General features: G+C 34.3%; 1 protein-coding gene across 1 annotated transcript in view; it reads right to left on the bottom strand.

Annotated features, from left to right (window-relative positions):
- lmx1ba (LIM homeobox transcription factor 1, beta a) overlaps nucleotides 1–12,624 on the bottom strand; it is a 45,964-nt gene that overhangs the window by 25,820 nt on the left and 7,520 nt on the right. The window lies entirely within an intron of this gene.

The raw sequence follows: 12,624 nt of genomic DNA, 5'->3' as shown, positions 1-12,624 counted from the left end.
CCTACAAGAACAAGAGAAGCAAACGTATAAAAGAAAGAGAAAGAAAAGGAAAAGAAAATAATAAAAAAGTAAAGAATGAAATGAAATGAAAAAGGAGATTACAGAGAAATGAAAAAGAGAGAACAATATAATAATCCATAGAATGATAGATAAAATGATCAAACGATAGCTAGAACAATAGAAATATAGAATGATAGATAGAACAACAGACATAATGATAGAATAACAGACAGACAGACAGACAGATAGACAGACAGACAGACAGACAGAGAGATAGACAGACAGACAGACAGACAGACAGACAGAGAGACAGACAGACAGACAGACAGACAGACAGACAGACAGACAAACAGAAAGATAGACAGACAGACAGACAGACAGACAGACAGAAAGATAGACAGACAGACAGACAGACAAAAAGAAAGATAGACAGACAGACAGACAGACAGATAGACAGACAGAAGGACGGACGGACGGACGGACAGACAGACAGACAGTCAGATAGACAGACAGATTTTTTTTTTCCTTTGCCTGTACGCTTATTGTCAGAGTCACTGTGTGTGTGTGTGTGTGTGTGTGTGTGTGTTCAACCCTCCCTGAAGATGTAACTGAGAGATCTGAGTCCCCTGGGTTCTGACTGCAAACCCACCAGCTGATATTACCCCCACTGCAGTGTCATAGAGTACACACACACACACACACACACACATAGTGTTTCCACAATATTAGCTTTTGGAAATAAAGCGTCTTGTCTCCCATGAGCCCTAGGTGACAAATTTTCCTTGTCAAATCTCAGCGCTCTGGAGCGAAGCGTTCATTTGAAACTACACAACCCAAAAGCCCCCCCCCCCCATACACACACACACTTAAACCATCAGACTGACTGTAAAGATGCGCTGTCGTCAGACTTCCGTCATATGTTTACTTTCTCTTCAGATATCAAAGAATACAATACAATAATATGTGATAAAATAATTTTTTGCACCATGGTACAATAATATAATGGCACACTGATATAGTCAAATATATATTATCAGCTTACTTACAGGTATTTCAAAAAATATATGTTTAATATCTAAAAAACACATGGTAGATGTCTAAAAATGTCTAAAAGTCTTTTCGCTTGACATTTCTCTTTCTCTGTCCCAGTTTCGAGTCTGGATCTTATTTGGTGCTTTGGCGATAAAAAATAATTAATTCAACAAATGTTATTTTTGCCCACGACATGCTCTCCCACCCAGAGATACCCCATAAATCTGTGCAGTAATGTCAGCCGGGCTGCTGTTTGTGTGTCTTTCACACACTCGCTCTGATGAGACTTTGATCCTTGAAGCTGTTATGAATCTAACACATAAACGGCTGTTTCTCCCGGACACTTTAAGTGCCGCTCTGCCCCGCTCTAGACGTCGGGACGGAAGTCCCATCGGGGGGGAGAGTCTGTGGAGGCTTAGCTGTCTGTCGAGGAACGGCCCGTGACAGAGGATGTTTACGGGTGCTTGCATTTCACTCATGCTGAAACTATCAGATGCACTCAGTCCTAAACTATTTGGATTTGTTTGGTTTTATATATCGATAGCCTTTATGAATTAAAAAAAATTATGTTATATAATCAATCATATAAAAAAGCCTAAAAACACAATGCAAACAACATGCAAATGTTCATTAATAATAAAAATAATAATAATATTAAAATTTCAAAATATTTATACATCATGATATTATGTGTTATACTATGTTAATCATTCTAATGATTTAAAAAATATTTTTATTAAAGTCATTTTATTACAGTAATGTACAGTATAGCAGTAATGTGAATCAACATTAAGAAAAAATTTAACCTTAACTCAATAGGAAAATGCATTGCAGTATTGAAATCAAAATTTTGTTTCACTGCATTTGGGGGGAAATGTGCATAATTGCCATTAAAATAATGCTTGATATATGAATAAATAATAGTTATAATAACAAATAATATATATATATACACATATACACTTATTGGCAGTAAAATATGATAGATTACAGTAATGAGAATCAGCATTAAGAAAAAATCAACAAACCTCAACTCAAATGTAAAACAATGATCAAAAAAGATTTTTTTCCATTGCATTTGGGGGAAATGTGCGTAAATGTCATAAAAATAATGTAATATATAAAAAAAAATATATATATAAATAAAAATAAAAAAAGAAATCATAGCCATAATGCATTGAAATATATTATATATTCATATATAAAAAAACGCATATAAAAAAGTATAAGTATCTGCCAACAAATATGCAAATGATATAAACTGTGCCGTGGTAATCAAGGCATTACCATGGTTGTGGCTAGAAGGGATACAGCAAAAACCGGAAGCTAACAATAAATTGAATTTTCTACCTAGTAGATTGTGTTTTAACAAAAATAGTAATTATTGTTGTACAGTGTGAGAAAAACTATGCTATGTTGATGTGCGCATGCCCAGTAGTTTTTGCTGTATGCCTTCTAGCCTTAACCCATTACCATTGTGAAAAACAGTAGGATCTGATTAGTATTACTGGCAATATTTCATTGCATAAAACAATGCAAAACATGAGAAACTCTCTAAAGATGCCCCCAAACACACATTTTTCAAAACATTCCTACAACCAGTTTCAAGGGAATTTATCCTCACTGCTGTTGTGTTGAATTTAGTGAGAGTGAGCATGACTGAAATTGTGAGTCAGCAGACACACACACTCACTGTCTCACACACTGTGGTTGGTATGTGGCATGGTAAGAAAATATCATGTGGTCACACTCCAACTCTATAACCCAACTCACTGCGGCATGGTCACCGTTCTCACCCTAGTGCTGCCAGCAAAACACACACACACACACACACACACACGTTGTGTTTCCATGTTTTATGGGGACATTCCATAGGCGTAATGGTTTTTATACTGTACAAACTGTATGTGCTATTGCCCTACACCAACCCTACCCCTAAACCTACCCCTTACAGGAAACTTTGTGCATTTTTACTTTCTCAAAAAAACTCATTCTGTATGATTTATAAGCTTGTTTCCTCATGGGGACCTCAAAAATGTCCCCACAAGGTCAAAATTTACTAGTATTACTATCCTTGTGGGGACATTTGGTCCCCATAACGTGATAAATACCAGGTACACACACACACACAGTGACTCTTGACAATACTGGTCAAGAACATGTTCAGGATTTATTTCACATGCAAAATAGAAAGAAAGAAACAAACAAACAAACAAAGAAAGAAAGAATTATATTTTGCTTCAAGAAAAAAAATCTATTTTTATTTTCTCTAATTTTGAGTTTCAATTCAAATATTTTTTTTTCCATTGTGACATTATTTTCATCACAATTAAATACATTTCCTTTTAATTCTCCTTAATGTAATGCAAGACTAATGTACACAAAGTGATATAATAAAAATAATAAATAATAATGAAAAAATATAATACTTAAAATGAATAATAAAAAAAAAATTTAAATTGTAAAGTATTTATACATAGTATGTGCTTTACTTCCGATAATTTATGCTGACTTTAATCATTTTAATTGTTGTTTATCAAGTCATTATTCTTACTGTGATGCATTAAAAATCTGGTATTACAGTAATTATGAAAATCAATAAAAAACAAATTAAATAAATAAACAAATAAATAAACAAATAAAATAGTTCAAAAACAGTTCAAAACAAAACAACTGAAGGCTTTGAAGACTGAAAACAAAATATGTTTAATTGTCATAAAAATAATGCCACAATTAAAACAAACAAACAAATAACAATCACCTGCTTCATTTATTATGTTTTTTTCTCTCTTTTTAAAAAAAAAATATGACTAGAACAAGTTCTTAACAGTTTCAAGAGATTCCAGATAGGTCAAAGGCTAAATCTGACACATGAGTGGAGCTTAATCAAACTAAAATAAAACTGGACTGAGTATAGATAAATTTATTAAAACTAAAAACTAACAAAACCTTCCAAAACCAAATCAAAAGTACCACACTAAGTGAGGAATACTAGTAATACTGAGGTGCACAGAGCTTGAGATTGGAACATTATTGATTTATAATGACAAGAAAGCACGTAAGAACAATAGCATAAATCTGGGACAGACACCGCGAGGGGCGGAGGCTGTAAACTACAGCGAGGTCAAAGGAAAATATTTTTGGGAGACACAAGACAAGGAAGCAACTGGATACTGTATCAGCATAAAAACAATAACAAAAGGAAATTGAATTATCCGTCTTGGGGAGCAAAGTTCAACCGCACTGTCAAAGCTGTGGTGTTTATTCAGTCGAAAAAATGGATGGATGTTGTACAGTGAATCAACGGGATGATCGCTGATGTCTAGATATAGTTACTGAAGCCTGAAAGTATGCTTAAGAAAACCAGCCTTACATGGTTTGCTGGTCTTATCTGGTTTGTAATAATGAGGACAGTCTTGTTTAGAGGGACTTTTGAGTGTATATCAGCATAGGTTACAGAAATTTGAGACGTCTGGAGGGAAAAAATGGGAAAACAATAGGGGCAATTGGATAAAAGTAAACACACGGTCATGAGAAATTGAATGAAATATAGCATTTGAGTTTGGAATGACAAACTTTGAATATGTAAATAACAGAAGGATAAAAGAATTTTACATTTTTCTTGGTTTCTTGTCAAAAAGCAAAAACTTAAGGAATAAAGGTCACAAATAAAGAAAATATAGTTAAAGAACTATAATTTAATTTAACGCAATGCATTTGATCTATTTGCAAATAATATTTTTAACAGCTAAATGACTGTCCTAACCACAAAAACACACTTGTCAAAGCCACAATTTTTACCATGTTCAGTGAATTTACTTAAAAGTTGAAAGTATAACAAAGTTGAAATTTTAAAAAAAATCACAATGCGCACATTCATTCTTAATCTTATTCTTATGACAGTCGTCAAATAATAACTGTTTAGCTATTTACTCAAATCTTACATCTCTCTTTTTGACCATTAAAACTGAAGTGCTGAATTTCATGCTAACATTTTAACAATGTTTTTACGAATAAAAATGTGAAAATCGGTGTGAATGAACAAACACCTCAGTAAAACCTTATTCATTCATTCATTTATTTTAACCATTTTTGTTTTTTACAAATAAAAATGTGAAAATCGGTGTGAATGAACAAAGAAACCCCTCAGTAAAACCTTATTCATTCATTCATGTTAACCATTTCTTACAAATAAAAATGTGAAAATCGGTGTGAATGAACAAACAAACCCCTCAGTAAAACCTTATTCATTCATTCATTCATTCATTTTTTACAAATAAAAATGTGAAAATCGGTGTGAATGAACAAACAAACCCCTCAGTAAAACCTTATTCATTCATTCATTTTTTACAAATAAAAATATGTGAAAATCGGTGTGAATGAACAAACAAACCCCTCAGTAAAACCTTATTCATTCATTCATTTTTTACAAATAAAAATGTGAAAATCGGTGTGAATGAACAAACCCCTCAGTAAAACCTTATTCATTCATTCATTTATTTTTTTTACAAATAAAAATTAGAAAATCGGTGTGAATGAACAAACCCCTCAGTAAAACCTTATTCATTCATTCATTCATTCATTCATTCATTTTAACCATTTTTTTACAAATAAAAATGTGAAAATCGGTGTGAATGAACAAACCCCTCAGTAAAACCTTATTCATTCATTCATTCATTCATTCATTCATTTTAACCATTTTTTTACAAATAAAAATGTGAAAATCGGTGTGAATGAACAAACCCCTCAGTAAAACCTTATTTATTCATTCATTCATTTTTTTTCTTTTTTCTTTTTACAAATAAAAATGTGAAAATCGGTGTGAATGATATGCACTGTAATTGAAATCTTGAGATGCAAATAGATGAAATGTAATAAAATAAACACTTAAATTTCTGTTTTGGATGTTTTCTTTCCACTAAATCTCACAAAAATCTCAAAAATGACCAGTGCATGAAAAAACATGTTTTTGCTTGTAGTGTCCTGCTTTAAAACAGCCAAGAGATCACGCTATGACAAGGCTGTCTTCATACCGTAAGCTGCATGTGATGACCCAACTCAAGATGCTTTGATGTGGATGCTGCTGCTTAAGATAGTGAGAAGGAACTGACCCAAACCATGTGCTGCACAGACCCGAGATCAGCCCCGAGCATCACACAGGCGCCACGCACAGTGGCAGGTCTCCGCACATCTCCCCCAAAGCGCCTCCATCCACCTCCGTCAAAGTGCGATGCTGAAGCCATGCTGGGAGCAGAAGGCTAGAACGGGGCTCGGGTTACGGGCTGCGGCCTGGGGAGGGAGTCTGCAGTGCTTTCTTCTCGCAGACCTCCAGCCTGGACCCACTACCGAGTAGAGACAAACCCAAGCAGGGCCCGCGGCCGGCGGAGAGCCCAGGTGACCTCTGCCAGCGGGGCGAGGTGACGAGCAGCTAAAGCACCACGGCTCGAGAGGCATGGGGCCGCCAGTGGCCTCCAGCAGGTTTCTTTGAGAAGAGAAGTGCCACGGCCTTAGGGACAGAAGACTTTATGAGCTGGAAAGCCCTTAAGTTAAGAGGTTTCTTTACGTGTATTATCACTTTTCCTAATAAGGAGTTTCTTGCAACTTGGGCCTTAAGTGTGTTGAGCTGACCAGGTTTCACAAAATTCAGAATTTAAAAATTGTCTTTTTTAGAATTTAATGAGTGTGAATTTGAATTGAATTGGTCCAGTGTTGTTATTGTTAACTAAAACTGAAACTATTAAAAATCGTTTTCATTCATTCAAATAAAATAAAATAAAACATAAATATTAGATGAAACACTTAAAGTAAAAAAAAAAAAAACTTAAATGAAAATTAGAAATGATGTCTTGGCAACCAACTGAAATAAGTTGAAGTTTAATGAGTGTGAATTTGAATCGAATTGGTCCAGTGTTGTGACCAGTGTTCTAACTAAAACTAGAATTATTAAAATAATTTTCATTAACAAAAATAAAGTTGAAATGAAATACAATATAAATAATAGATGAAAAACTTTTACACAAGTTGAAGTACTAAAAGTACTAACACAAAAAACTTACTAAATTAAAAAATGAAGCAAAATAGAAATAAAAAACAAAAATGAATAAAAATGTCAAGAGTACATAATTAAAAAATAAGTAGAAATAATAAAAATAAATAAATAAATAAAATCAAATAATTATAAAAAAAATTTACTTCATCTAAATTCAAAATGAGAATATAAAAATGATCTATCTATCATCGACAAATCTTTACAAACTTTGATTTTTTTTAGTTAAATATTAGTCATGAATTTCTTTAAATCTTCTTGCTTGCATTCAAATTTGAGATGCAGTCCTACATCCTGTTTTACACATCAATTCAAACTCAGGAAATGAATTCTAAATTCAGTTCTGATTAGTGATTTAAGTTGTTCAATTGCAGCCAATTTCTCTTAGCATCTTAGCAAACCAGACAACATGACGTTTTTGCAATAAATTATGGTGGCCGAGAAGTGCAAAGCAAATCACAATTCTGAAAACAAAATAACAAATAACAAACGCAAATGCAAGTCTAAAAAACAAAATAACAATTCAGAAAACACAACAACAATTCAGAAAACATTATAACAAGTCAGAAAACACAATGAAAAATTCGAAAACAAAAGACTTTGCGTTTGTAATTTGTTATTTTGTTTTCAGAATTGTGATTTGCTTTGCACTTCTCGGCCACCGTAATAAACACATATGGAAACAGAACAAATTCAAAAAAATTCAATCGATCCTTGAAGTCAAATAAAATCTTTTTTTTCTTCAACCTGTAAGTTATGTGTAATCTTGAACTATTAAGTTAAGTTCCATTATCCCGTGTATGTGTTTAAACCATCCTGTAGCGATGGTTAAAGAGGTTTACTCAGAACTGTGCTGGTGTCAAAAAAGTCCACTCACTTTCGATTGCATGTATCAGTTTTGACGCACAACCTTCAAATTTAGCAGAGGGAAGTTACAGGCTATTTCTGGGCTGCTGAGGAGGAAGACATGCCCTACTTTGAGCTGGTCATCGGTACCAGGCAATCCCATCACACACACAAACTCACTGTGAGGTGTTGTAAGGTCATGGAGAACAGGGAGAAGAGTTTGCCAAAAGACCCTAAATCAACCAGATTTACCCCCAAAACTTGTGCAACAGCAGTCGTGGAGCATGGCGATGAATCACAGAGCAGATAAACCCACTGATCTCAAACCAGTCTCATATTACTTGGTCTTGGCAGCCTGTCTCGCACTAGGTTCACTCTGTTGCTGTATACACAGTGTGTAAACTACCATTCAAAAGTTTAAGGTCGGTCTCTTATGCTCACCATGGCTGCATTTATTTAATCATAAATACAGTAAAAATTGTAAATATTATTTCAATTTATAATACCTGATTTCTATTTGAATATATTGCAAAATGTAATTTATTCCTGTGATGCAAAGCTGAATTTTCAGCATCATTACTCCAGTCTTCAGTGTCACATGATCCTTCACAAATCATTCTAATATGCATAAGAAACATTTCTGATTATTATCAATGTCGAAAACAGTTGTGCTGCTTCATAGTTTTGTGGAAACAGTGATACATTTTTAATTTGATAAATAGAAAGCATTTATTTGAAACAGAAATCTTGTGTAACATTATACATACAGTATCTTTACTGTATTTTTTTATATATATATATATAAATGTTAAATATCCTTGCTGTAATAAAAGTATTTTTTGTAAAACAAAACAAAAAATCTTTTGAACAGTAGTGTATAAATGATTAGTCGAATCTGTGATAATTCCTAAAGACACACAGGAACAGTCCCGTCACTGAAACAGACGATTATACTGCATGAACACCCAAGCGTTTTGAAAAGCAGGCCTGATATTGTTCTGTAATGATGAAAGCCTTGTCTGTTGTGGGACGGGACGGTTGAGGAAGCTCAGAAGAGTAAGGGAATGTGGTTTTGAGGCGGTCTCCTGCAGACCACCTGTCAGCCCCACATTAGTTCTGACTCATTGGAGGTCAATGCAGGGGGAGGCTGTGGAGCACCTGAGCTCCAGATAATGAGCTTCATCTCACTCCATCTGTTTAACAGACGTCCAGCCGCAGTTGGCTGAGTAAACAGAGGCCCGTGGATGCTGGAATCCACCTGCTACGAGATCGATTTGCTACGCAGGACAGAAGGACAGCACAACAACACAAAGCTGCATCTTACGACCAAGGTTCTGCCTGATTAAACTGTACCAATGATTAAATATGATTCTTAAAAAAAAACTCACGTGGAAAAGCATCTCCAGATTACAAGCACTGGGTTTTTTTAGCAGGTGCATGGGACAAAAATTGCAATTTTTGCGCACCACCTAGTGTTTGTTATAGACTCTTTTCAGAGGCTTTCGTAAAGCAATAGTACTTTTTTTAGATGGTAAAATGCGGTGATTGCAACAATACACAGTATGGAAGTAGCTAGAACAAACAATTTGTAAGGGACTGCATCATCACAACAAAGAATAAAGTAATTAATAAATAATAAATACAAATAAAGAAAGAAAATTTTAGGTAAAATTATATTACATGAAAAATATTAATAAATAAATATTTATATAAAATGATATATTATATTAAACATCATATATAATAACATTATATTTAAAATTATACATATTATATAAAAATGATACGAAATTATAAATAAATAAATTTTAGTTTAAATTATTTTATTATACAAGCACAAAGTGAGCACAGAGTAATACGAGAGACATAAAATTGGCAATTATAAAACCATGTAGTAAACCAATTAATTATACAGTTCAGAACTCAGGCAAGGTCATTGTGGTGATTGGCCAATAGAACCAAGTTTGTTTGATGGTTGTTTGCTTTGCATGCTCAGATTTAACACTAGCGTGTGATACAATGTGATAAAAAAAAGAGATGAACTGACAATAACTTTAATCTAGAACTCACATTACAAGTTTTTTTTTTTTTTTGAAACTACAACCAAACTGTGGTTAAAGACTTTTTATAATCAAGTCCTTATGGAAACCTCCAAAACTCTTTAAAATGAGAATATTTAAAGTTTTAAGTGACATTAAAGGATTTGCTCATTCAATGCATTCTGTAATTAAACTGGAATATGATGCCTATGTGCTCAAATCTTGAAAAACAAAAGGCAGCTTAAACAAACATGTGTGTGAGAGAGATACATTGACAGTATCTTTAATCTAGAACTCACATTGCAAGTTTTTTTGTTTTTGTTTTGAACATCCAACCAAATTGTGGTTAAAGACTTAGTCAAGTCCTTACAGAAACCTCCAAAACTCTTTAAAATGAGAATATTTAAAGTTTTAAGTGACATTAAAGGATTTGCTCATTCAATGCATTCTGTAATTAAACTGGAATATGATGCCTATGTGCTCAAATCTTGAAAAACAAAAGGCAGCTTAAACAAACATGTGTGTGCGTCTTAAGCCTCATAATATCAATCTCATGTTCTCTTATTTGGTTTAGGAACAGAGTCACAGGGGGGCTTTTCCAGAGCCCCTCCTCTTCTATTCCATATTGTTTGGTCGCCTCTTTCTTTGCCCTCATTCTCCACACGAATAAGTGGATTAGAGAACAGGCTTCCGGTGGGCACAAAGCGACGGGGAGCTCAGCGTCACAGTCCGTGATAAAAGTGTGGAACTCAGCTCTACAGCCGGGGCGGAAACACGGGGGTCACACCGCTAATCCCATTATAGGAAGAAGAGACCACAAGAAAGACTGAGGGAATCTGGCTGCTGCTCGGCAGAAGAAGGAGTTTAGGGGCCGACGAGGAAAAATGTGATGCTCTTGGAGAGCTCAGCAGACTCTGTCGTATGGTTCACCTTAACTTCTTTGGAGAAGTAAAAAACAGATGCAAATGAGACGTAAAAAGATATCAGATGAATGTGGATAGCAGCACAGATTATCTGATCCGGGGAGAATTTGATGATGAATGTTTGAATTCATACTGAAATCTCTGTCAGAGAAGATCTGAAATCACAACGTTACAGAGCCATATAAAGAATACAAATAAGTTATTTGTCATCTTGAATCAGAGACCCAATGTGTCACATGATCATGATCATGTGAAATTCAGCTTTGCATCACAGAAATAAATTATATTTTAAAGTATATTAAAATAGAAACCATTGTTTTATATTGTAATAACATTTTGCAAGATTACTGTTTTTTTCTGTATTTTTGATCAAATAAATGCAGCCTGGATGAGCATAAGAGACTTCTTTAAAAAACATTACAAGTCATACTGATCCCAAACTTTTGAGCGGTAGTGTATATATGGAAGCTTTGACCCTTTTCTGAGGATTCTATGATGAATAAAAAGATAAAAAGAACAGCATTTATTCTAAAAAGGAATCTTTTATAACAATATACACTGACGTTCAAAAATTTGGGATCAGTATGCTTTTTTTGGAAAGAAATTAATACTTTTATTCAGCAAGGACAAGTTAAACTGATAAAAAAGTAAAGACTTATATTTTTGCAAAAGATTTCTATTTTGAATAAATGCTGTTCTTTTGAATCCTGAAAATAAAAACTATCAGAGGTTCCAAAAAATATGAAGCAGCACAACTGTTTTCAACACTGATGGCAATCAGAAATGTTTTTTGAGCAGCAAATCAGCATATTAGAATGATTTCTGAAGATCATGTGACACTGAAGACTGGAGTAATGATGCTGAAAATTAAGCTTTCATCACAGCAATAAATTATATTTCAAAGTATTTAAAAACAGAAAAACATTATTTTAACTTGTAATAATATTTCACAATACTACCGTATTTTTGATCAAATAAATGCAGCCTTGTTCTCCATTTAATCTCATTGCTGCCCAGGAGAAAGAAGTGCAAGATCTCATAGAAGTGGTAAAAAAGTGGGTTGCAAACGCTGTAAGTCATCATGGGGAATGTGCTGGCGTGAGTCGTGCCACACTGAGCCACTGCTGAGACGCGTGTGTTTCTGCATGTCTGCAGACTCTCACATGCTCCTGAGAGCCTCTTTCTCCTTAAATGCTCCGAGCGCATGGCTTGAATGTGAGAGGAGGGTGCGAGAGCAGGCCTGCAGGTACACAGCACCTGGGTGGAAACACTTGACAGAGCAGTGCCAACCTCTCCTCACAGCTGGGTGACAGCAGCAGCAGCGAGAGGTGATGTTTGAGCAGACATTCCAGCCCAGAAACCACAGAGACACACGGAGCAACACAGAGACATAACCATTCAGAATAGCACCAGAAGGAAACATAATCCAAGTGCAAGAGAAACAGAAAATAAATCTAAATGCTGAAAAGTCACTTAGTTGATGAAACTCTCTGATCCGGTTTTAAACACACAACAGTCTACAACTAGCACTACTCACAGATCACAAACATCAACCAGATCAAACTCACCTATGAATGGAAAAATAAGTAAATCAAAATGCTACAGGGCCATATATATATATATTATATATATAATATTTGGCAGCACAACTGTTGATAATTCTAATAATAAATCAGCATATTAGAATGATTTCTTAAGGATCATGTGACACTTTATACTGGAGTAATGGCTGATGGAA

The sequence above is a fragment of the Sinocyclocheilus rhinocerous genome, unplaced genomic scaffold, assembly GCF_001515625.1.
Source record: "Sinocyclocheilus rhinocerous isolate Xijiao unplaced genomic scaffold, SAMN03320098_v1.1 scaffold1295, whole genome shotgun sequence".
Classification (NCBI taxonomy): domain Eukaryota; kingdom Metazoa; phylum Chordata; class Actinopteri; order Cypriniformes; family Cyprinidae; genus Sinocyclocheilus; species Sinocyclocheilus rhinocerous.
This window is presented reverse-complemented; position numbering and strand designations above follow the sequence as displayed.